Consider the following 26,617-nt stretch of genomic DNA (forward strand, 5'->3'; position numbering starts at 1 on the left):
ATTCATCTGACTTCAGAGTTTAGGTCAAGCCAGGTAGAGGATTGACTCGAACTTGGTGGTTATCAAACTTGGCCAGAAGAACCTAAACAAAGAGGAGACGGTATGTCTAAGGTCAGTAGGGGGGGGCAGATGGAAACCAGGTGACACGAGAAATCAGAGTGTAGTGACATCTGCTCTTTTTCCCTGACCTCTCTCCTGTCCCCCTCTGGTGGTGGCATGTCGATTTTACTTGAGGGAGCTATCATCCCCTCATTGCCAAGGGCGTGGGCACATGACCTCAGCTGAGCCAGTAAGTGCCCTCCCCCAGGAATTCGGATCTTCAACTGAAAACGCAAGGAGCTTATTCATCCTGACAGCAGTGCCCTGAAAAACTTTCCGTTCGTTTTTGTACCTTGATCCCCACAACGGCCCTGAGGCTGGTCTTTTCTGAGGCCTGTTTATTTAACTTTTCTTCAACTTCTGTGTGCTGCCCCATGTCATTCCAACAAATTCCTCTTTTATCATTGAGTTAGCCTAAATAATTTCTGTTGCTTGCCACCAAAGAACCCTGGCAAGGGTTCAGGAATCCAGACAACAGTCTGGCCAGCAGAACTGGTGGGTCAGCAACCTTCTCCCCTGGCCAAGAAGCCTCTTATATTAACATGTGAGGAGAGAGTTACCCTCAGGAGCAACAAATGCAGGCCAGCAAGTGCACATGGGTGAACTCTTGCTAGGAAACTGATCTGGCAGCTGCCCAAGATGGACTGGGGGAATGTGAGAACTGAGTTACTGGTTAATCATTGCTTATCACCAAATTATGAGGCACTTTCTGTTTTGAATGCATCTAGTATGAGTGCCAGCCCAGGTAAAATCAATGTTGACTCAATCAATCTATTAAAAAAAGTGGAAACTATTGAAATGTCTCTTCCCAGAAGATGTCACTTGGAATAACACCTTGACTTAGACCCTCATCAAAGTAACCTTCCTTGCCAGCTTGGTTTCAGCCCTCTGCCTTGCTGATCCAGGCCCCTTGAGCAGTTATGGTCCTTGCCTTTTGTACCAAGAAGGATCCGGTCAGAATTTTTGCTGCACGCTGTCCTTTGGTATTCATTTCTAAGTCTATTGTCATGAAATATGTCTTTGCACTTTGCGAGGCATGCCTTTTCTTCACCAGCAAATTATTTTCTTTAGCTGCTTCAAATAATTTAATCTGAACACGTTTGGAGGTCATACACAGAACCAAACAAACCAAATAAAGCGTTTGAAGTATATGAAAAAAACCTAACCCCTTTTTTTTCATCACGCACATTTTGGAAAAATTCTCTACACACGGGCGTACACATTCTTGACCCTTACGCCGCCTAGCTGTTCCATTGGACTTTTGACATTAGGTTGAATTTGTTTTTTAGAAGTGGATTCGGCCAACCAAATTGTAAAAAAAAAAATCAAAAGCTTCTGGCCAAGTGCAAGGTTTAGTTGATTACTGATTAAATGGAGAATGGGTAGCTCGAGGTGAATTGCCCCAGGGCTCTCAGCGATTAGCCCAGGTGGTTAGCACTTGGTACTACTAGTCAGTGTACAAAGATCACATAACATCTCCATATGGCCTGGTTGACCTCTGGCTGTCTGAGAAAAAGTGGTGTTTGCTCTTGTGCGTATGGCGAAACGGTCACTGCTGCTAGGGGAGGAATATAAATGTAACTCGAAGATGGTGTGTTCACCTTCGAATATAAAAAGGATGTGTTATATTTCATTTGTCAGACAGTGCACCAGTTTTCCCCCATTCCCATCATCATATTACTGTCTTTACCTTTTATGCGTATTTGGCCCTCTTGAGACCAGAGGGTGAGGCCCTGCTCCATGGGTACTTACGGTCCCCACAGAAGAGGCTGAATATTCCCCATCACTAGCCAGGGAAGAAGTACAAAGAAAAGTGAAATTCAGAAAGAAAGCCTTAGGCCAGTTCTCATCGTTTAGTCTGTGCAATAGTCCTCTGTGGTGCTTATTTTAAAGGGCAGGTTTCCTGGCAAAATCCTCATGCTGTGGCCTGGGAATCTGCACTCGTCACATCTCAGATGATTCCTGGTTTTATTAGGGAGCAAGCAGGTTCCCCTATTTGTAGATTTTAATATAATTGATATACCATGCGGGGAGTGTAGACCATCCATTTTTGAGAGGTATTCTATGAGATAAAATATCCTTGCTGCAAGACACAAATGAAGAACCATAAAGCTTCCCTTCCTAATTGTTTGTCATACCTCAACTTTGAGAATCATATTAATATTTGCCTTACAGATTCACTTTGCCACACACTCATGTTAATTATTCAGTTATGTTTTGGACAATGTGAAATATGCGTGAATCTATGTAACAAGTTGTGTAATAATTAGACTTAATTGTGTGAAGGTTGAGTAAAAATACAATTAATTTCATTAGAAATAAAAGCTAGTGTTTGGTCATCAGTATAATTCACTATAGGAAACATGCATTTTAGAAAAGGCCCTAGGCAAGCATTTTTTCAAACATCAAACTGTAGATAACTTACATCTTCAAAGAAATTTTGAACCCATCAAGAAATAAGCATTTAAGAATCAGCCCTATATTTAGTACTTACTGTAAACACGCTTGGCAGGAAAATTAAATTATAGTACATCGGTACTATCAACGCAGAGCCAAAATGTAGAGAGAATGAAGAAAATTAATTTTTTGTGGTTGTCGATAGGACAGACAGTTCCACCTGGAGCTGCTAGTTAGAAACTACTTGGAACAGCTGCCCTCATTGAAGGTCTTCTCACTTTTTAGATAGACACTTTCCAGATATTTTCAGTACACATGGTGCAACTGCAGGTGCCTGACCGTGCATCTCTCCCATCCTGTAATCATGACGGCGCGTTGTCTTTAAAAGTTCGGTACACCATCCTCAGGATAACGGAGTGATTCCCCAGCTTCTTCATGCGGCGGGGGTCCCAACAACTGATCAGATATCGAGCCACCACGATGCCAAATGGGTTCTTCCTCCAACTCGGAGGAGGGATGGGAGTGAGGACGGAGAATGATGGAGGTCACCCTGCTCTAACTGGATGAGACTGGTGAATCTGGCAGCGCTTTCACAAAACTGGCCTTCGAATGGTGTGGCCATGCCAAGGGGGAAGTATGGCAGTGGGGAGTTGCGGTACAAGCCACATGAGTCTGCGTGCCATTTTGGATATACACATCTGGGTGAGGCTTTTTTTTTTTTTAACGTTGAGAGAGACAGAGAGAGACAGAGAGTGAGCAGGGGAGGGGCAGAGGAAGAGGGAGACACAGAAGCTGAAGCAGGTTCCAGGCTCTTAGCTGTCAGCACAGAGCCCGACACAGGGCTCCAACGCACAAACTGTGAGATCATGACCTGAGCCGAAGTCAGACGCTTAACCGACTGAGCCACCCAGGCGCCCCTGGGTGAGGCTTTTTTTGATGGGGAACAGAGATTCTCCTGCTATCTCAAGAAACAGGGGTGTGTGTTTTTTTTGTAGATATACATTCTAACCAATAAGAGAAATGGGAATCTAAAGTGTGAGGCAGGTCTCGTGGATGACGGAAGTTACTTTAAGAATATGCAGGTTTGGGGCGCCTGGGTGGCGCAGTCGGTTAAGCGTCCGACTTCAGCCAGGTCACGATCTCGCGGTCTGTGAGTTCGAGCCCCGCGTCAGGCTCTGGGCTGATGGCTCAGAGCCTGAAGCCTGCTTCCGATTCTGTGTCTCCCTCTCTCTCTGCCCCTCCCCCGTTCATGCTCTGTCTCTCTCTGTCCCAAAAATAAATAAACGTTGGGAAAAAAAAAAAATTAAAAAAAAAAAAAAAAAGAATATGCAGGTTTAAGGGCACCTGGGTGGCTCAGTCGGTTAAGCGACCGACTTCGGCTTGGGTCATGATCTCGCAGTCCGTGAGTTCGAGCCCCGCGTTGGGCTCTGTGCTGACAGCTCAGAGCCTGGAGCCGGTTTCAGATTCTGTGTCTCCCTCTCTCTGACCCTCCGCTGTTCATGCTCTGTCTCTCCCTGTCTCAAAAATAAATAAAACGTTAAAAAAAATTTTTTTAAGAATATGCAGGTCTAGTGACCATGTTACCTCATGGTCCCATCAACAGCAGGAATTACAGAATCTCGGTAGAAGTTTCTGTTGCTGTCATTCCTGCCCCAGCTAACCAACCACATCATCCTCTACCTTGCATGTGTCCTATCTTATGGTTTCTGCTCATTCACATCATCTGCCAGGGCTGCTCCCTTCTGCCTTCTCTCTGTTGGTCTGGGCTTCTCTCACTCCCAAGCACCTAATTCCCCACTGCAAAGAGAACCTGATTGGTCCAGCTAATCATTCCATCTTTGCCTGGATATAGCTTTTGGGTTAGGGCATATCATAAACTCCTTAACCATGACCCTGTACAATGGAGTCCTACCCACCCCTGGACCACTCTGGTCCAATCAGCTGTGCCCAAGGATTCAGTCCATAATAAACTCTCAAACAGCAAATCCCTACCATTTTGCTTTTATGGAGTCTTAATGAGAACAATGTCCCCAAATTACATCTTTTTAAAAACTAAAATAAATATTTAATAATGCCAGATACTATCTGATTGTTCTGCTCTAATAGAAAAGTATTTTAAGCCCAAATCTAACAACATTTCTTTATAAGAATCCTGGCTTCTTTCTCACTAGGTTGTTAAGGGACCTTGTTATTTTTTTGAAATCACTTTCAAAAAAAAAATCACTTTCAGTACTAACATTGGAATTTTTTGAGTACCTGAAGTTAAAAAGTGATAACTATTTGGACATTGTACCCTTTCTCTAGGAGATTTTCAGTCTGATTCTGTTTATAAGCAGATATTTAACACTGAAAAAAGGATCCCAAACAGCCTTTTCAAAGCTCAGTGATCCATTGTGAGACATTGGCTTAACACAAAATACTTTTACATAACCCAAGCCACCAAGAGGGATATCCGGTCAGCTATTTTTAAAGCCTTCTCCCCCACATCATCTCACGTAACAGAGTTACAGCAGTTTGCTTAGAAAATTGGCACAGGTTCTGTGATTCATGAAATGAAAACCCAAATGAAATGTTTTTAACTTCTTTAAAACTGGAACCATTTTCACTTAATGTGTTACAATACCAAAATAATAATAATAACTTCCAGGATCACATACACATACATGGATGCGCAATATAGTTTTTTGCGTTGATGTATATATTTATGGTATTGCGTATTGGGTTTATCAGATGAATAATTTTCTAATTAACTCATTCAACAAGTGCTTACAGAGCTTTTATGGTGTGCCAAGAGCTGTGCTACAGGTGGGGCCTGAGGGGGAGGAAAGTAGACCTGACCTCACGGAGCTTCCAGTCTAGTAATAGCTGGGAAACTGCAATATCATACACTAGGCCTGTGATGTGGTGGGAGAGAATGCTTGCCAAAAAGGGAAACGGAGAAGCATGGAGAAGGCTTCCCAAAGAAAGTGATATCCACACTGAGACCTGAAAGATGAGGAAAGGCCAACCAGGAAGGATGGGAGGGAAGAATCTTCCAGTAGAGGGAACAGTCCATGCTGGACTGGGGCTTCTTATTTGAGGGCCAGAGAGAGAGGGCCAATGTGCCTAGATGTGGAGAGATTGGAGGAAGGAGAAGGGAGGTTGGAGAGGTGGGTAGGACCCCATTGTACAGGGTCATGGTTAAGGAGTTTGAACTTGATGCTAAGATGGGAAACACAAGAAGGTCTTGAACAGGACAGAGAGATGATCAGATTTATCCTTTGGAAACAGCAAGAATGGGCAATAGATTGGAGACAGGGAGAAACTGAGGCATGGTGGTGATCCAGGTGCAAGACAGAGGTGGTCTGAAAGAGGATAAGAGTCAAGAGGGTGAAAGAAGCAAGTAGACTTGTGAGGTTGTTTAGGTCTAATCAATATAACTTGATGATTGTAAATGGATGGCTGTGCATCTACCCAAACTTAGCATCAAAGTACTGCCCTCAACTAAAGACATTCATTTTATAAGCATTCCTTTTATCAAGTAAGAATTAAATAACACACAGTTCCAATTAGCAGCCTTGTGATTGTAAGTAACCTAAAACTCTATTCCCAATGGCCCAGACAGAGGCTCCTGGCTGGCTCAGTCAGAGAGCATGTGACCCTTGATCTTGGAGTGGTGAGTTTGAGCCCCACATTGGATATAGAGATTACTAAACACAGACACACACACACACACACATACACACACACGCGAACGGTCTATGTTTTAAAAGAGGGCGTAAACAATAAAAATATTTTTTGTTCTCATGACTTAAAAATCCAGTGGTCAGGAGGGTTTCAGGTGAGGCTAGATCCACTGTGTCACTGATATCATCAAAGACCTGGTTTCTTTTGCCTTTGCTGTTCTTGTGTCTGGTTCATCCTAAGGTGGCCTTCCTTCATGAACTCAACGGTATACTTCCGCGTTTGTGTCGTGACAACCACGAGGAAAAACCACCTCCTCCGGTTATTCCCTCCCAAAACAACGAGTTTCATTTCTCAAAAATACTTAGGAAAATATTTTTGAGTCCCACTGTGAAGCAATCACAGTGGCCAGAGAAACGATGTGCTCTAACCAAGAAGAAGAAGAATGTCAAATGGAGGGGGAAGGAAAGGAAATATCTACTACATTCAGCTAATTTCTCTTAGCATCTTAACTGAAGTTCACCGTTGAAAATGAGTTGAGGGGCGCCTGGGTGGCTCAGTTGGTTAAGCGTCCGACTTCGGCTCAGGTCACGATCTCGCGGTCCGTGAGTTCGAGCCCCGCATCAGCCTCTGGGCTGATGGCTCAGAGCCTGGAGCCTGTTTCCGATTCTGTGTCTCCCTCTCTCTCTGCCCCTCCCCCGTTCATGCTCTGTCTCTCTCTGTCCCAAAAATAAATAAAGGTTGAAAAAAAATTTTTTTTTAATTTGAAAAAAAAGAAAATGAGTTGAAATGTTCACCAAACAAGGGTATTTTTGAAATAATTTTTCATCTTTCGGTGCAAGGCGTGCATGTCCCCGCAGAGCTGGAGGCGTACTCAAAAGAGCAGTGTTCCCCCCTCACTGCTGCTCTGGCTGGCCTGCTGCGACTCTCTTACTTTCTCTGCTGGTTCGACAGACACACCTTGAATCTCATCTTTTGCAAATCCTGATGCTCTTTTAAAACTTGGACATAAAATGATGCTCATCTTAGAAGTCTGTATCCATTCCTGAATAAGTAAAATTGAAATACTGTTGGAGTCTCAACCAAACACACAAGTATTTACATGTATTTTATGTATCATCTAGAAACATACATAATTTTATTATTTCAGATCCAAATATGTAACGGGTGAGGGACTTTCTGTAATCTCTGTAATAAGGCTAAGGTATACAGTGATTAGTTAAAAAGAAAATGTGCAGTGATTTTCAATGATGAAAGTGATGTGTGCTTAATGAAAGAAAATGTGCAAAATTCTGAAAATTTGAACGGAAAATGTCAGTCATAGTTTCAGTACTTAATGACAAGATCATTGATGTTTTTCTTATTTTCCACTAGTGTGTTTATTATGTGTAGGATATTTAAAAATACAGATGTAAAGATACTGGGCTTACAATTCTACAGTCTTTTTTTTCTTATAAAAATAGACTCTGTAAATAATATTTATGTGGTCTTGGAAACATTTTTTAACATTCAGTCTTTCTTGGCTACTTCTCTCTTAGTGGACCCTAAGGATAGTACAATTCTTGTATTACTGTAAATGATAGTGCTGTAATCATATTTGTATATGGCACTCTGCTTCAGATTGGATTCTATTCTCCGTATAAATTCGAGAAATGGAATTGCTATGTCAAAGGATGTAAACGTGTAAGATTCTTGATACATACAAAAGACTCATTTTTTGAATTCGAATGTCATGGGGGAAAAAAGTGAGGAAGTAGGAGATACAATCAGCTTTATGAAAGTGTTTTGAAAAATAGTCCACAGGCACGCCTGGGTGGCTCAGTTGGTTAAGTGTTTGACTTCGGCTCAGGTCATGATCTCGCGGTTTGTGAGTTCGAGCCCCGCATTGCGCTCTGTGCAGACAGCTTGGAGCCTGGAACCTGCTTCAGATTCTGTGTCTCCCTCTCTGCTCCTCCCCTGCTCACGCTCTGTCTCTCTCAAAAATAAATAAACATTTAAAAAAAATTTTTTTTAAAGAAAGAAAAACAGTCCACAAAATCACTCTGCCTCAGCAGTATAAAAAGTGTTGAATGGCTCCATCCAAGAAGCGTTTACGGAGCGCCCGTGGTGGCCAGGCCCCATATCAAGGATTCAAAGCAAAATGTGCCAATGGGCCACAATAGATTACAGTGACTCAGCAAAACAGAGTTATCATATTTCAAAGTCAGCCTAATAACTCATCTTGGAGACAGATGTGGCTAAAACTTTACACCGTTGGCTTCAACTTCAAGAAATTTCAGTGTAATTCTAATAGAAACCCACTGTGAAATCTCACATAACTTTTCATGGAAACCACTTTCTTATTTTAGTAATTGCAAAAGGCTAAAAATAAAGATTTTTTTCCCGTAATTCATTTGTGAAACACTAATAACAGTAAGAACATAAAATAATGCTGATGTTCTCACAAAGCACAAAGATGCTAGAATGAGTTCGATGATTTCTTCAAGGGCAGCGCCCTTATCCAAAACAGGCTAATGAGAGTCGTGGAGCTTGAGTTTCTCTAACGGTGACTGCATAATTTCTTCAATTTCTGAAGCACACCCTTTAGAAGAAAGTAGTTTGCTCTAAATTCCAGTACTCAATTTTTCCCTGGTTAGAGGACAGAAAGCGAGACATGCTTTGAGAACAGAGTATAAGTACCATTCAGATGCAAAATGTATCTGAAAAAGAGACGGTTCATTAATTCCGTTATTCCAGGTGCTGACCACCTAGTTGATCTCGAACAGCTTCTCCAAGCCTGGCTACAGGATTGGAAAGCAGGCTAGGTTGGCGTTCGGCTGTTATCTCCCCCTCCTATCATCTTGTGGAATTTCTTCATGTGCGTATAACGTTGTGAAATGTTGAAGTGGTGTGGCATATGCTGGCTGCCACATTCAACTTGGTCGTTTCGTTTTCCCCACAACCTCACAGGGGAGTGGTGAAGTCAGAAGACCAGGACGAACACCCATCCCAGGCTCGAGTTTTCTGATCTCCTCAGCTTTTTGTGGGGATGAACTGATGTGGCAGATATGAGTGTGTCCCTCTTGTCCTGGGGTTGATGTTGGGACTCTGAAGTCCTCAAAAGTAGCGGCACCTGTCATTGGAGAGAGACTGCGTGACGGCCCTCTTCTGTGACCCAAACCCTCAGTCTTTGAAAGCGTCCCTTTTTCTGGGACTTTCTCTGTATGTGTGGTGGAGGAAGGGATGGGGAGAAGTGGATACAGATGTGTCCTCTGTGTGGGCGAGAGTGAAGAGTGCGTAAAAGATCTTTGATAAATCAAATTGGCCAAAATAAGAGTTTAGAGCAACGTTTCTCAAACTTCCTGTCGTGAAGGGACAGTTTGGCTTTGTGGTTTACTTTCCATTTTATCTTGGACCATTAGTGTTGTAAAATGTGATGAAAATGACTTGTAAGAAAGTAGAATAAGAAAGATATAAAATATAAGCCCAAATCTCTTGTTTTAGATTCAGCCAGCATTGTTAGCTCTGTCAAATCACTCTCCCCTTTCCAAATCCTTATGGTCAAGCTCTATATTTATTTAATCATGGACAGGTTAAGAAACGAAGACCCATGCTTTGAATGGCACTGGGGCCTGAATAGCGCAATTGACAATTGACCTGATATGTCAGACAATCTCCTGAATATAAAAATCCTTCTTTTGGGGCGCCTGGGTGGCGCAGTCGGTTAAGCGTCCGACTTCAGCCAGGTCACGATCTCGCGGTCCGTGAGTTCGAACCCCGCGTTGGGCTCTGGGCTGATGGCTCAGAGCCTGGAGCCTGCTTCCAATTCTGTGTCTCCCTCTCTCTCTGCCCCTCCCCTGTTCATGCTCTGTCTCTCTCTGTCTCAAAAATGAATAAAACATTAAAAAAAAAAATCCTTCTTTTCCAGTGCCCCTAAAATATTTATAAAAATTGGCCATAATTTATCACAAAGAAATGCTGATGGCATCCCACGAATTCCACAAATAAAGCAAGAATCAAAACCTGCTCACCATGCAATAAAATTACAAATAGAAACAAACGTGAACAAAAAAAAAGCCTACCTATACATTTTGAATCTTCCTCCTAAATAACTCTTAGCTTAAAGAAGTCAAGAGCACAATGGGATGATAGTTAAATAAATATTGCGAATGAGAAGATGAGAAATAAAATCCAATGGGATGTATTCAAACGTCCCCTGAGGAAAATGCATAGCTATGGTGTCAGTCAGTGTCCCAAAAAGCACACGTGGCACGTTCACGATCAGATGATTTCAGCAGAGTTTATTTATGGATACGCTGTTTACAAAGGTGAGGTCCAGGGAAACCATTAGAATAGCAGAGAAGCCTGACTAGGTCCACCTCTCCTTCCTTTCCTAGGAGCCGGGAATACAGTGGTACTGAGTTGGCCATCCAACTGGGGGGTGCAGAGAACACAGACAGAGGGGCCCAGGAGTTCAAGGCCACCAGGCAGGGAGGGAGTCAGGATGATGAAGACCCTGACCTCTCTCCCCCTCCCTCCATCTCTGTCTGGAAGTCTGACATCTCAGAAGTCCCTTGAAATGGAGCCCCAGTTGAGGACGTCACAGTGAGCCTCCCAGGACAGGAAGCAGGCCTGGAGAGAGGTCCGGGGGTTACCTGCCAGTGCTGTAAATCACATTCTTAACAAAATAACGAAGACAAATATAGTAAGCAATCTACTCAAAAGGTTTCTTTAAAAATTCACATATAGAAAATGAAATCGGAAGGGGAAAAATCAAGTGAGTGTCAGTGAAAATAGAAAACTATAAAATACAATAGCTAGGTCTTTGGCAAATAGTTGGAAGTAGGACAACACAGGCTCAGCTAATTAAAAAAAAAAAAAAAAGAAAGAAATTATTATCCCTAATAATTGCCCCTTAAGGAAGCTCTTATCCCAGAGTTGTCACCAGTGAAGTTTTCTCCATTTCAGGAAAGTTTAATATTTAATAACCCGCAACTTAACTCCTAGTACATAAACTAAAATTATAGGTGTCCTAATTTTTTGTTTCCGTGTTATTTTACAAGTCACTATAAACCACCTCCAGACTGGAGCGAGATATTGCAGAAAAACTGCCATCTTGTAAGTGTCCTGATGAAAAAGACCTGAATAAAACATTGGCAGAATAAAATGAAGGAATAAAATAAAAACACAGGATAGTATATTTAAAAATAATAATAAAACACTATAAAGTCATAGCTCTAGAGAGATGCAATGCTGTTTAATACTTTTATTTATAAATTGAATCAAAAAGGTAAAAAAAAAAAGAAAACATAACCTTTTCCCTAGAGATGCTAGAAAGCATTTGAAAATCTTCTAGTCATTTCTCACAACACACACACACACACACACACACAACTTGGAAGAGTAGATATAAGTGGATAATTACAATAGCTAATACTTGCTGAGCCCACCTACTGTGTGCCAGGCATGGTGGTAAACATTCCGTATGTGGTAATTAGAATCCCCCTGTACTCCCATGAGGTAGGTTACAATTATTCTATTTTACTGATGAGGAAATGGCAGAGGGAGGTGAAGTGAAGCAAGTCGTAAGAGTGGTGAGTAGTAAAGCTGGCATGTTAGCCTGGCGGCCTGACTCTAGAACTCTGGGTGTGACCACTCCATGCCTCTTCCATGCCCTTTGTAAATATGGAAATCATTTTTATGCCCAGGCAAAGAGCAGTCAAACTGCCAAATGTCTTGGAAATAGCCCCTGTTTCACTCTTACCTGTGTATTAGTGAGGCTCAGCTTGTTGGCTTGTCTTTCTAAGGATTGTTGCATTTTTCCCTTGGTCAGAATAGATTTGATTCAGTTCTTAGCCATCTATGTGGGTCATCTTCTGTAAGCGATAGCGGGGACGGCCATCTTCGTTTGCTAACCCCTCATGGCATTGAAACCCAAGCCTGGAACTGAGATGGGTATTTCCGGAATCAGGGTTTAATGAAGCAAACTTGGATTTGTGAATGGCCATCAGAGTCTGATTAGAAGTAGGTTCTTAACCTCAAACGTTGATTTTTTAAAAAATCATCACAATGCTTGTTTAAAAATTTAACTGTAATCTATCGCTGGACCTAGAGGGTATTATGCTCAGTGAAGTAAGTCAAACAGAAGAAGACAAATTCCGTATGATTTCACTTACATGTGGAATCTAAAACACAAAACACACAGAAATAGACATAAATACAGAGAATTGATGATTGCCAGTTGGGGGTGGGGGACGGGGGAAGTTGCAGGATGGGTGAAATAGGTGAAAGGGATTAAGAGGTAAAATTTTCCAGTTTAGAGGGGCACCTGCGTGGCTCAGTCTGTTAAGCATCCAGTTTCGGCTCAGGTCATGATCTCTCGGTTCATGAGTTTGAGCCTTGTGTTAGGCTCTGTGCTGACAATATCCTCTGCCTGTTCTCTCTCTCTCTCTCTCTCTCTCTCGTTCCCTCTCTGCCCCTCCCTCCCTCGCACCGTCTCTGTCTCTCTCAAAGTAAATAAATACACTTAAAAGCAATTTTCCAGTTAGAAAATAAACTCATGGGAATGAAAACTACAGCATCAGGAACACAGTCGATAATATTGTAATAGCCTTGTAAGGTGATGATGGTAACTACACTTACCATGGTGGGCATTTCGTCCCTTATGTAAATGTCGAATCACTATGTTGTACACCTGAAACTAATATGATATGTCAACTATACTTCAATTAAAAAATTGTTTAAATAAATAAAAAGTAGTCTATGAAAACAGAAAATATTTATATAATGTATCACTTAGGAAGAACACATACTGTGATGTCAATTAAGTACTAAACTATTTCAGATGAGCTGAGTAAAAGTGAATATTATTATAAATATGTTTTTTGTTATGACTTTCAATGAAGCACATGAGATATATACATCAGTTGTTGAGACCAATCATTCGTTCATTCTTTTAAAAATGTATTTATTTAACAGAAACTCCAGGCCATGTGCCAGTGCTGGGGATATGAACAGGGATGAACTCCAGGAATTCCCATCCCAGTGGTAGAGTAGAAAAGTTTCCAAACTACTTGTAAAACTGCTCTGGCGAGGTAAGCATCAAAAGTTAGGAGGAAGGAGTTCTGGCAACCTGGTGGAAGGTGAGGGTTCTTACTGGGAGGTGGGGGGAGAGAGGGAAAAGGTGGGGAGCAGGAGGGGGAGAAATATTCCATATTTATGAAAGCCCCCCCCTCAGTTTTTTCCATTTCAGAAGCATTTCAATTTTATATTGAAGGCAGTGTAAGGTGTTTAACAGGGAATCAGCCCATCTACATTCTAGAGACAGTATAAAGGGAGGCTGGGGAGGGGGTGCCTGGGTGGCTCAGTCGGTAGAGCATCCAGTTTGGCTCAGGTCATGATCTCATGATTCACGAGATTGAGCCCCGAGTTGGGCTCTGTGCTGTCAGCTCAGAGCCTGGAGCCTACTTCAGATTTTGTCTCCCTCTCTCTCTGCTTCTCCCCTGCTTGCACTCTGTCTCTCTTTCTCTCTCAAAAAAAAAACGAATAAATGTTAAAAAAAAAATTTTTTTTTAAAGGAGGCTGGAAAGAAAATTGACTGAAAATCATTAGAATTGGGGTGGTCCTACTGAATCCAAGGAATCAAAGCGAGGGCCTGAGACATTAGACCCCACCCTGTCCTATCATACCATCATTGCACGCAGCCTGGCTCACAGCGGGGCTGTGACTTTGGACCAATGACTTCCCTCTCTGAAAATGTAAGCATGTTCACTGAAGACCCAAATCAGCACTCACCACACTTGACAATAAGATGAGTAAACCGAGGGACTGTTTTAATATTTTCCTTATATATAGAAGTGTTTCTGTTTATTGGTTTGTTTCACAGTGGAGAGTACCAGTCGTTTTTACTCTTAGCTAAGGAACATGAGTGAAGGAGTAACAAATTCAGGCCGGGCACGGAGAAGCACAGTACCAGTAAGTGAAGACCCTTCAGCACAGCAATAGGGCATCTCAAAATAAGCATCTTGAGATGGTTATCACAAGAAAAAGTCCATGCTCCTCTGGAGGGTTTACCTTGGTCACTGCAAACTCAGTAGTTTTGTAGCAGAGTCAGTTGCTAATTTCTTTGTCTGTCCTCTCCCCGCTGCCCCCTTTTGTGTTGTTTCGATCACTGACACAACTTGGAAAACTTTGGCCTGTGGATTTAACTATAACCAGATAATCAGTGCCCTGTTGTAGTTCATTTTGGTTCAGCCTGTAACCACGACTGGATCAAAACAGATCTAAGGGGTTTATCTCTAATCTGAAACATTCCAAAGAGATTGATTTGAAACTTCCCTAAAGTCTCTGAAAGTACTCAGCTGGAGAAATGGCTCAGGGTCAGGCTTAATCCCCTGCTTCAGTGTTCCTGAATTGTTGCCCACAATCCAGGACAACAATCCACAAACCAGGGCATCAGAATCACCTGGGGGAACTTAAATATGCAAATCCCTGGGCCCAGCCCAGACTCCCTGAATCAGAACCAGGACTGGTTGTCAGGGAGCAGAAGTTCAGAAGGGCTTGCACTTCAGCTGTGTTCCCTGGGTAATTCTTCTGCACATAAAAAATGTTAAAAAGAAAACGAAGGATGAAAGATGGGTCATGCGTTCAGTGATTTGTAGGATAGAAAATTTGAAGCAAGGGCTTATCTTTACCTATGGTATGTAAATTAATGAATTACATTGCATGTTTATGCATAGCCTTGAAGGCACCCCGTTCGGTAGGCAGAGCAGAGCTTGACCTCATCCTAGAAGTAGGTGCTTGTACAGGTGGCCTTGACCAGTCTAAGGAAGCTGAGGCTCAGGAGAGAAGCCTTTTCCAGGTGCACACGGCTAAATGCTGGGAGAGACCCCAACTGTGGGCTAAATCCTATCACCCTACCATCTAAAGGTATTTCTTGGTGTGCCTGGGTGGCTTGGTGGCTCGGTCGGTTGAGCGTCTGACTTCAGCTCAGGTCATGATCTCATGGTTTGTGGGTTCGAGCCCCCCATTAGGCTCTGTGCTGACAGCTCAGAGCCTGGAGCCTGCTTGGGATTCTGTGTCTCCCTCTCTCTCTGCCCCTCCCCCGCTCACACTCTGTCTCTATCTCTCAAAAATGAATAAATGTTAAATAAATAAAAAGAATATTGGGTTCAAGCATCACGAAGTCCTTCCCGGATGCCAGCAGCCACCCCAGGCACCTTGCTTTTCTCCATCATCTCAAATAACCCTGGGTCCACATGGGGTTTCCACTGTTGCTTGTTCTCTCATCGATTGTCTTTTCTCTTCTGTTCTGCATCCTCGGTTCCTTTGAGGCTGGCCCGTGTGGCATTTTTTTCATGGTTCCAAACACAGCTATGGCACACCGCAGGTGCTTAAAGAACGCGTATAGATTTAATCGTTGCCCGTTATGTTTCCACTGCACACAGGTGCTAGGACTTATAAAACTGCTCAGACTCACAAAACCATTTGTAGCAGGCCCTTTGGCAGTGTAGGGGAGGAAAATCTTTTCCTCTACTGTTTTAGGTTCGATGCCAGAGGCTTGTGAATTAAACTGACAGAAGATAGGCTAACAGAAGAATAGCATACAGCTTTTATTTGACGTCAATATTTTTACAGGCACAGGGACCTCACAGAAACGTGAAAACCCAAAGAAATGGTGAGACTTGGGGCTTACATAGTATTTTAACAGAAAGCAACAAATTATAGAGAAGTGACTGCCAGAGAAAAGGAGGTTTGGGCTTCTAAGAGTGGTAAATAGGTTGCAGAAGCTAACGGTAGATAAGACTTCTTTATTAAGGTTTATTTACACAGATTCATCCTCTGTACTGTCTCTGTCTCTGGTGCAAAGGGTTGTTCTAGACTCCCCGATATGGGAGAGGGGAGAACACTCTCACAGGGGTGCACGTGCCTCGCTCTGAGGCCAACTGGGGGAGGGTAGAGTGCACATCATGTATCCTGTATCCCTTTGGTTGTCAGTTGCCTTCACCTGCAACTAAGCATCATACCAAAGTGGCATATTTTGAGGTGGCATATTCTGTTCCCCTTCAGGAACACGAATAGAGCTGAAATGTTTATGGTCTGGACTGTTAATTCTAGAAACCTGTGCACACCCCAAAAGCAGGGTTCTCTAAGAACTAAGAGAACACCTTAGGTTTCTGTGCTTTGCACTTGTAAGTTTGTCTCTTTAATCAACTTCGTGATGTTAATTCCCAATGCTGGTTCTGACTTCAGTTTTCAACCGCAAAGGTAAAATCTCTGCTTGTTTTTTACTTGGTTTTGTTTTGCATTTTTTCCCCAAAAATGTTATTATGGAAATTTTCAACCTTGCAGGAAATTGGAAAGGATTTTTCCTTTAAGTTTACTTAAACTTAGGTTAGAAATGGTATTTTTCACATTTAATTTTAATGAGTAAAACATGAGGTGTCTTGATTGTTTTTAAAAATAGTTTACTTGCCCACCCGCCACCCCCCCTGCCCCCCATCCCCGGGTGACTCAGTTGGTTAAGCATCCAACTGTTGATTTCGGCTCAGGTCATGATCTCATGGATTGTGAGATCGAGCCCAGTGTTGGGCTCAGTGCTGACAGCCAGAACCTGCTTGGGATTCTCTCTCCCTCTCTCTCTCTTCCCCTCCCCCACTCATGTACGTGTGCTCTATCGCTCTCTCAAAATAAACATTAAACAAATAAGTAAACAAATAAATGAATAAAAATAGTTTTGTTTGAACAATTGAACAAATACATTTTTTTAAAGTTAGATCAAGTTGTTGCCTCGATGAGTCTGTATTCTAGAGCCAATCAGCTCCCCAAAGAAAGAACAAAGAGAGTAAAAGTAAAGTCAAACAAATTTGACTTAGCATCCTTGTAAAGACCGAGGGAATATTTTCTGTGGAAAAAAAAAATCTTCCTATTTATAAGCTCATGAATAGTTTTAAGACATGAAATGTTTCCACTGAGAAGCAATAAAAAATTTTCCTTGTTGGTAAAATGTTAACAGTAGTCTGATAGTTAAGCAAGATAGTTAAGTAGGATCAAAAAGCAAAATAGAAAATGAGAGAAAAGAAAGGAAGGGAGGAATAAAGGAAAGTAAAGGAGAAGGAAAGAAAAAGAGAAAGAGAAAGGAAGGAAGAAAGAAATCCCAACATATTTTGGCTTGGAAAGCAAATCGTCACATCCCAGACTTACATGGTATTTGAGGCTATCCTCTCTCAGTGGTTTCGGTTGAAATCTGAAGGCACAAAATGAATGGAAGCAGAGTATTAGTTTCCAGTTGACCTTGATTTCAATAGACTGTGAAATCCAAGGTGTGGGGTCCTGTGTTTAAAGAAACAAATAGTTCATTCTAAAAACTGAGAAATACCTGATGTTACTACAGGCAACAGTGAGAAACACCAGTAAAATAGAAACAATTCTAAATGGAACAAGAGATTTAAAACCATCTATGAGACTCAAGCATTCCAGTTCTATAGATCTCTCCTAATGAAATTAATGACTCCTGTCCATTGGAAACGGATAACCAGATTCATTTTGTCCAAGGCACCCTCTAGTCCAAATGGAGCATTGGTCTAGTTTGCCATTATTTGTTTTGACAGATTCTTCAGAACCCATGGGATGATGTATTATTAACTAAAAGAAACTGCAGTATACTTTAAATACCAACCCTTACCCATTAACCTGAACACTGGTATAAAAAAAAAAAAAAAAAAAAGACTTCAAGATTTGCCAGTGCACTAAGCCCTATTTAGCAGTTTGATTTCAAGGTTGGTTAGCAGCATGAAAGTCCCCAGGTGCAGAATTCCTTTCCAGAATTATTGTATTACCATGTACTATTAAACAAAGGTTCGTTGGAACTTGATGTTTCGAATTCAGTGTAACATTGTAGGGTGTCAATATCAGAACATACACATTCTAGCAAGCCTACACTATGTAGTTCACCTAGATTCAGACAACTGTGTAGTTTGTCGGTATTTTCTTTGTGGCTGTTCCCATGTTTTTGCATGTTTCATTGTCCTATCTGTCCAATGTTACAACGTTTGCTATATGTATTTTATGTTTTTTGCTATGTGGCTTTTTTGTTTGTTGGTGTTGGTTTTTGGTATTTTGTTTTGTTTGTTTGTTCTTGTTTGTTTGTTTGTTTGGCACCAGAAGCTTGCTGTCTGTATTGACTGATGATGTTGGTTTGTTGGTATTAAAAGAAAAAAAGAAAAAAAAAAAAAAGAACCCAATATGACAGGAGCAAAGTCCGCTTTTATCTCCTAGTTCATTTTATTTTCAGAATAATCCTGCACACATATTTTCCATATATCAAGTACTTTCCCCTAGAATATAAGCTTCTTGAGTGTGCGTGGAATGTTCGCTGCTGGATCTCCAGCATTTAGACCAGTTCCACAGTAAGGACTAAACAAATATTCACTAACTCACATCCACTCTCAAATGGTACTGAGGATGCAGTACTGAAAAAATAAGATCCTCGGCAGTATGGAGCTTGCCTTTTTCCTGACGGCAGCAATTTACAGCACAAATATCATCGGGTGTCATCTTGATAGCATGCGGTAAATCTGGACTACCTGAATTCAAACGCACATTCTATTATTTACTAGCTCGGTGACCTTTGGAAAATTAATCTCTCGGGGCCTCAGTTTTCTTTTATCTGAAATGTGTTGTAAATATTAAATGAGTTTATAGAAATAGCACACTTAGAGCAATGCCTGTCCACGTGAATGTTCAGTAAATCTCAGGTGTTATTTTTAGATCCTGCCTTCATTGCTCTCTTTTCTTCTCTCCCTTCTATTTCTCCATCTTTCCTCCTACCTCACTTTTTTTTTCTTCCTCCTTTATTCCCCCTGCCCCCTTCTCCTTCACTAGAATCCTGCTAGAGACTCACAAACATTACTGAATTCACTATATATAAGGGGCCCATGCAAATGATGGCTCAAGAATACAGAATTTTTTAGTTTCTAGAGGCAGGCTAACAGAATTCCTCATTTGTACTTTCCTTATGAATGCCTCTTTCTTAGCTTAATCCTGTTACCCAACAATTGCCCAGCTGGACACAGGACCAAGAATCAGGGATTTTCCAGTTTCATCCCAGACTTGCCTCAACCACACATTATCTCTTACATTATGTGTAGCTTCCCTGTTTAATCAGAGAAATGTTTAGGGGCGCCTGGGTGGCTCAGTCGGTTGAGCGTCTGACTTCGGCTCAGGTCATGATCTCATGGTCCGTGAGTTCGAGCCCCACGTCGGGCTCTATGCTGACCGCTCAGAGCCTGGAGCCTGTTTCAGATTCTGTGTCTCCCTCTCTCTCTGCCCCTCCCCTGTTCATGCTCTGTCTCTCTCTGTCTCAAAAATAAATAAACGTTAAAAAAAAATTTAAAAAAAATAACATGGGAGCAGGGTGTCTGGGTGGCTATCAGTTAGGCGTCTCACTTCCGCTCAGGTCATGATCTCACAGTTCATGGGTTTGGAGCCCCACATTGGGCTCTGTGCTGACAGCTCAGAGCCTGGAGCGTCGACACATCTCGATTTTCATGAAACTTTCATTTGATTAAGTAGCATAGGACAAGAACCTTTGTAATGAAATAAAACAGCAAGATGCCAGATGTCCTAAGAGAGGTGTCCTGGTGAGTCACCCCATCGTATGTGGATGGGTTGTTGCTCAGTCGAGGCCCTTGGGCAGAAGTTCTCTCCTTGGCTTCCAACAGAAATCATCGGGCAGCTTTAAAAAATATGACAACTGACTACAGCCTTCAGAAATTCTGAATCAGTTGGTCTGGAGTGTAGTCTGGGACTTCACAGGTTTTTAAGAGCTCCCCAAGCAATTCTAGTGTGCAACCAATTAGATTTTTAGGTTTGAAGAGTGAGTAGGGTTTTGATAGATTGGGATGGGGACCAGGCACAGGGCAAGAAGAATGAGAGAATTTGAGAGAGCAGAAAAAAAGGGAACTAGGAAGGCAGAAAAAGGGAGTTGCTGTGGGAACAATAGGAACAGAAAGAATCGTCTGGTTCCTTCTGCTTACGTCATGAGTTTCACCTGGGAACTTGCCAGAAATGCACACTCTCAGGCCCCACCCCACCCTTACCAAATCAAAATCTGCATTTTAACATCCCCCCCTCCGCCCCGACCCCCCCCCCGCCGCCGTGATTTGTATGCACAAATCAAGGTCAAGCTAGATCACGGGGTGATAATACTCATGAGAACCACTGACAAGCACTGGCGGTCAATGTTACGGGTTCTCATCTCCACTATGCTTCCTAACAACCCACGGGGAAGCGTTCTTTACCCAGTTTTGCAAATGAAGAAACGGAAAGCTCAGAAAGTTTTGGTGCTTTGTTCAGCTAGAAAGGAGTGGAGCAAGGATTCAAACGCTAGACTCCTAACTCAGTGTAAAGAGTACAAAATACTCTCTGGTGTGTGCATGCCTTAAGTTGGAGGACGTTATCAGTGCCTTTGATACCTGCGTGATCTACCACAGCTGTGTTCCCTTCCCACAATCTCCTAACCACCAAAGGTGGTTTGGAATTCCATGCTACTTTTTAATTTTTTACAGTTTAACCATATGTATATATAGTGAATATATATATGGTCATATAGTTATGTATTTATTTGTTTAGGAATACGTATATGTTTATATATACTGCATATTCTATGGATATATTTCCATATCCTTGAAGCATGTGTGGAGACTTTCCATTTTTACTGTTACAAACAATACTGTGCTAAACTTGCTTGTACATCTGTCCTGGTGCACTTGTGTCAGAGCTTCTCTAGGGAATATACTAGAAGGCTAGAATATACTAGAAGGCCCATATGTGTCTCCATTAGAAAATGCTACGTTCATGGTGGAACACAGTTTACAGTGTCTCCTGCAGGATATGAGAGTTTCAGTTTCTCTTCATCTTCAGTTGGTGCCATAGGACCTAATTTTTGCCATTATGGAACCCACTTCTAATTTTTGCGAAAATGGTGTGCATGAAGTCATAACCTGAGTTTGAGTTAAGCATGCAGTTTTTCTGATCACTAAAGGTGTTGAGCATGTGTGTGTATATTTATGGTCTGTTTGTGTTCCCCCTTCTGTAAAATGACTGGTCGTATCTGTTGTCCATTGGTTTGCTTCGCTTACTGATTCCTAAGAGACGAAGTCTTTGTTGGTCATTTGTGTTGCACGTATCCTGTCACGGTTTATGACTTACCTCTTCATTCTCTTTATGTGATCTTTAGAAAAACAAAAGTTTTTCTGCTTTAATATGCATCAACTTTTTCATTGACGGCCTGTGCTTTTGCGTCATGTTTAAGACACCCTTCCCTCCCCCTGAGGTCGTAAAGAAACACTCTTAAACTTTCTTCAAAAGGTTTAAAAATTTAATCTTTTCCATTTCAGTCCTTAGTCCATTTGGCATTGACCCTTTGTAAAGTATGAGTTGGAAAAACTTTGCGTTGTTTTCCAGATGGATGACCAGTTGACTGAGCACCATTTATTACACGTCTATCCTTTGCCCAGGGATCGGCTTCACTGGCTCAGTCATATGTAAAGTTTCAATATATGGCAGGTCTATTTCTAGGTTCTCTGTGTTGTTCCATCTGTACACCAACACCATAGTGTCTTCATTACCAAAGCCTTGTAAAACAAGTCTTGAAATCTAGAATGGCATACACCCTCCCTGGTTCTTTTATTAAGTTATGTTTGGGCTATTATGGGCCCACTGTGCTTCCAAATACATTTTGGAATGGTGTTTCCAACTTTTTGTGGTTCTCAGTCATCCCCAATGCATATGGCTCCCATCATTATGCTAGAACATTCTCAGTTCTCACTGAAGGGTGTCAGATGTCAGGCCACAGCATGAGGGAACATCCATGATTTGTAAGGTCCTGGTGAAAGTCATTGAGAGGTTTCAGAGACAAGACACAACATTGCCCTTATTGTCTGCTTGGAGACTAGAAGCCTTATAACCTATAAACATTTAAAGTAAAACCTAAGACCCTTGCCCTAGAGATGGTTCTTGACCCAATCAGAATAGGGACAGTCATTCATAAACCAATCTGTTCTGGTCAAACTTTGGGGTTTGACCTTTAGAAAGTTGTAAACACCGTAATGACTTCCTTTCATCCTGACCCAGATTGGCTTCTTCCAAAGCAAATCAAGGTCACAGTGCTATTCTCTGAAAGCTGTGCAAATTAAATTAGGTTTGTTAGGATTTCTCAAACAGCTACAGGGTAGCCTGAAACACAAACTAGGATTCAATGTCAAAGAGAACGTATGTATAAGAGTATGGAGACCCAGAGAGGGTCCTCATCCGGCCTGAGGTCATACAGTTTGAAAAATAACTCAAGTATTTTTGCTTTCTGTCCAGTTCCAAATCTTTCTCCTCTATATCAGGGGTCAGCACACTTTTTCTGGAGAGTCAGATAGTAAATATTTAGGCTTGTGGGCCAAGAGGCAATGTCCTTGGCATTCTGAGCAACTGTTCTCCTAGAAAGGCGAATGATAGTGTTTTCACATCTCAATATGTAAAACCATTCTTAGCTTGGGGTCCAAACAAAAATAGGCAGTGAACCAGATGTGCTCGGTGGGCTTTCTTTCCACCCCTGCTCTAATCCGTACCTAAGAGATGTAAATTCTTGTCTCTGCCCTTTCAGTGACAAGAAGCACGTGAAAACAAAGTCAAAGCCGCCATGTAACAAAGATTCTGACTGAGTGTTAGAAGCAACCACAGGTGAAACTCTGTTCCCAGACAGAAACTTAATTCTGTACTGTATGTATTTGAGCATCCCTTCTCAAGATGGTTTAAGTCACTTGGAGTCTGGTTCATCCTGTCTTCCACATATCGAGAAGGCTGTGTGCCTCCGGGACTCTTTGGTACCAAACCACGAAATTAGGAATGGAAATTGATGTGAGAATTCTTGATAAGCTGGTAAAATACCATTCATGTGTATTATAATCCCTTAACTAGACACCCCGGGGAAACAAGATTATTAATATGTATCATACTTTTCTTCGGTTTAAAGATTAAATGGTTGTATTGAATTATTCTTAGAGCTTCTTCAAACCCAAGTGTATTATAACTAGGAGCATATAGACATGCCAGTAATATTTCTAGTGTCCTATTACAGAAGTCTTCCTTGAGCGGGATTTTGTTGTTTGTATTTTCTCTGGCTTAAACAAAAGTTGTTTGTCTCTCACACGTTTTAAAGGAACTTGTGTTTTCACAACAGCTTAGCATCAGAACCTTTTCTCTGTTTCTTGCTGTAAATCCAGCTCCCTGTAGAATGTGTCCTAGGTTCTGTCTTTTTTCATTTTTTATTCCTTAAGCCAGAATCTATAAAAACACTTCACAATCCTATCTCTAGGCATACAACTGGCTTTCCATTCTTCAAATACCTGTTCCTTATTGTAGGCACTAGCTGTGTAAAGTGAAAACATTTCAGAGATGTGTGTGTGGAGAACTGGAGACTCACGGCCCAGTCCTTTGAAATATGGTTGCTGGGTATGTTCACTTTCTTCCCTTTTATTCATATTCTGAAGAGGCTTTTTGTAAACTCATAGGGCTCTGTAGTCTGGGCGTCTGCTTTAAGAACGTTCTTATCACATCATTACCTACAAAGGGCGCTATTTATCAACTCCGCAAAAATGAAAAGTGTACCTGAAAACATTTTTGAGACAGACTCATTCTTGAATGTCTGAAACTTATAATGGGTTTTTGTTTGTTTGTTTCTTTAATTGGCTTAGAATGTAGGATGGAAAGGAGAAAGTAACATAAACTAAACCTAAAATAGACTTGTCTTAGCAAAGCATTTTTGTTTTTCATTTTTGTGGATAGGTCAATGGCCTTCCATTCCCTCATTATTATTATTTCCTTTTTTAAAAAAAAATGAAAATGTTATTGTTTTTAATTCCTGATTGCAAAGTAATGGAGATGCCAAAGTTGTAAAACCATTCAAGAAAGTAAAAAGTCAAATTTGAAAGATACCTTAGTCCCACCACCGAAAGTAACCATTTTTAACTATTCTATGTACATACTTCCAGACCTACTGCTATGCATATACGTATGTGTGTCATACAAAAATATGATCATGCTGTTTAGCTGTGTATTTTCTTTACCTAATGTCGTATCTTCTCTCCAAGGTAAAGCATCTGGATCTGCTTCACCTTTTTGTAAATCTCTATAATATTCCACAGTACTGATAGGCCATAATGTATGCAACTGAGTCCTTGGAGATCTTATCTATCTCGTGGGCACATTTACACTCTTTTCCTAGCATCACATGTGTGGGTATGCATCTCATGACTGTGGCTTTCAATCACAGATGTCTTGGTATTAAACATTTAATTCTGATAAAACAAACTAGAGGGTGTTTACATGCTGCATCATGAATGAGCCTGGAGGGTGTTATACTAAGTGAAATACGCAAAAGGACAAATAATGCATGATTCCACTTCTATGGGGTACCTAGAGCAGTCATATTCATAGAGATAGACCGGTAGTTGTTACGGGCTGGTGGGGAAAGGAAAATGGGGAGCTGTTTAATGGGACCAGAACATCAGATTTGCAAAATGAAAAGAATTCTGGAGATCGGTTGCACAACAGTGTGGATGTACTTACCAATACTGAACTGTACACTCAAAAATGGTTAAGATGGGGGTGCCTGGGTGGCTCAGTCGGTTGAGCGGCCGACTTCGGCTCAGGTCACGATCTCGCAGTCCGTGAGTTCGAGTCCCGCGTCGGGCTCTGTGCTGACAGCTCAGAGCCTGGAGCCTGTTTCGGATTCTGTGTCTCCCTCTCTCTGACCCTCCCCTGTTCATGCTCTGTCTTTCTCTGTCTCAGAAATAAATAAGCATTTAAAAAATTTTTTTTTTAAATGGTTAAGATGAGGGGCGCCAAGGTGGGTCAGTCGGTTAAGCGTCCAACTCTTGATTTCTTAGTTATGGTTCATGAGATCAAGCCCCGCTGATAGAGTAGAGCCTGCTTGGGATCCTCTCTGTCTCTCTCTTTCTGCCCCTCTCCTGCTCACGTGCACACATGCGTGCACTCTCTCTCTGTCTCTCCTTGTCTCTCCAAATAAATAACTAAACATTTTTTAATGTGAAAAAAATGGTTAAGATCATAAACATTATGTTATATATATTTACCACAAAGAGTTTTTTAAATAAGTTGTTTAAATGACCGTCTATATTTTATTGTACTATTTGCTTATTCAGTATATATAATCACATTCTTCCTAATGATTTCAATTATCTAGAAGGTAGTATAAAAAAAAAAGCAGAACAATGCTGTAAAGTTTCTGAACTTTGTTTATAGGCCCTCAAAACTTACTCAGGGTCTCTTTATTCTGAATTTATAAGCAATTCTATCAAGCTTTAGTTACCCGATTTCTTAAATAATAGCATGTATGAAACAGTAAGAAATGTGGGGAGAGGTACAGACAGCTACAGGCAGGAAGTCACCAGTAGAAAGAAGGAAAAGCAGAATGCCTAATCCCATGAAAAGAGCTTCCCTCAAAAGAAAAAAACAAAGCATATTTAGCAATTGAAACCACATACCATCCTGCAATCAAATGATATAGATGCAAATATCTCAATACGTGCAATAGCATCACTCAAAAAATATTTCTTCGTCATCAGTTGTGTGCCAAGAATCCACTGGGGCACAAATGTGTTGACAGTGACAGCAATCGTGTTTAGAAAGGGAGGATTATGTCACTTACAGTCTATTTACAAAGGCAAAAGACCATGTAACACAATGACCGTTGATCAAAGATTGGGTACTTGTAGGGGTGAACTTTAGTTATCTAGAAATTGTACTTCTTAAAATGTTTCATGTTTCCCAGCATCCCTGGCTCCAAATGAGGTTCTTGTTTAGCAATCATATATAGATTAGTGACTTTACCTATTTTCACAGACTTCAACCAAGTTTTGTAAACTTGCATGGAATACACCAAGCAACAGGCATGCAGATTATGAAGGCACATTTGCTGGTTTTAAACATTTGCAATAACTTGATTTTAGCCACCATATTTTCTTGGCTATAGCTCTGTGGTATTTGGGCATTTGTGCCCACAGCCACAGTTCAGAGATGTGGGCTATTGAAAAAGCTGACGCAGTACAGAAAAAATAATGCTTAGTATACCATCGCTACACGATGGTTAATTTGGAGTTCTTCCTCCTCTTTCCTGGGGAAGTTGTAAATTGTGGAAATTATCTGTATGCCATCTAGGAGTTTATTTACCACATGAAGAATCAGAAATGAAATGTATGGTTTCAGCGACTGAATTCAGTAGCAGAGATAATTGCTCAAGAAGAATGTGCATACAGAATCCTTGGTTGCCATAGTCTCTGTGGTGGGACCTAAGTATTTTTCTTTGGAGATAAAGTATTAAAATTTGGAAGCTTGCAGGATTTTGTTACTTGACACATCCCCAAAGGCAAGGGAATTAAAATCAAAAATGAACTATTGGGACCTCATG

General features: G+C 41.3%; 1 protein-coding gene and 1 long non-coding RNA gene across 3 annotated transcripts in view; one reads left to right on the forward strand and one right to left on the reverse strand.

Annotated features, from left to right (window-relative positions):
- The window catches only part of COL4A3 (collagen type IV alpha 3 chain), a 134,345-nt gene that overhangs the window by 18,236 nt on the left and 89,492 nt on the right, over positions 1–26,617 (forward strand). The window lies entirely within an intron of this gene.
- Positions 10,428–18,163, reverse strand: LOC123599565. The gene is made up of 3 exons (XR_006713198.1): positions 17,341–18,163; positions 11,903–12,078; positions 10,428–10,802 (listed from the first exon to the last, which is right to left on the reverse strand). It is a non-coding gene; the product is annotated as an uncharacterized LOC123599565 (long non-coding RNA).

The sequence above is a fragment of the Leopardus geoffroyi genome, chromosome C1 (assembly GCF_018350155.1).
Source record: "Leopardus geoffroyi isolate Oge1 chromosome C1, O.geoffroyi_Oge1_pat1.0, whole genome shotgun sequence".
In the NCBI taxonomy this organism is placed as follows: Eukaryota; Metazoa; Chordata; class Mammalia; order Carnivora; family Felidae; genus Leopardus; species Leopardus geoffroyi.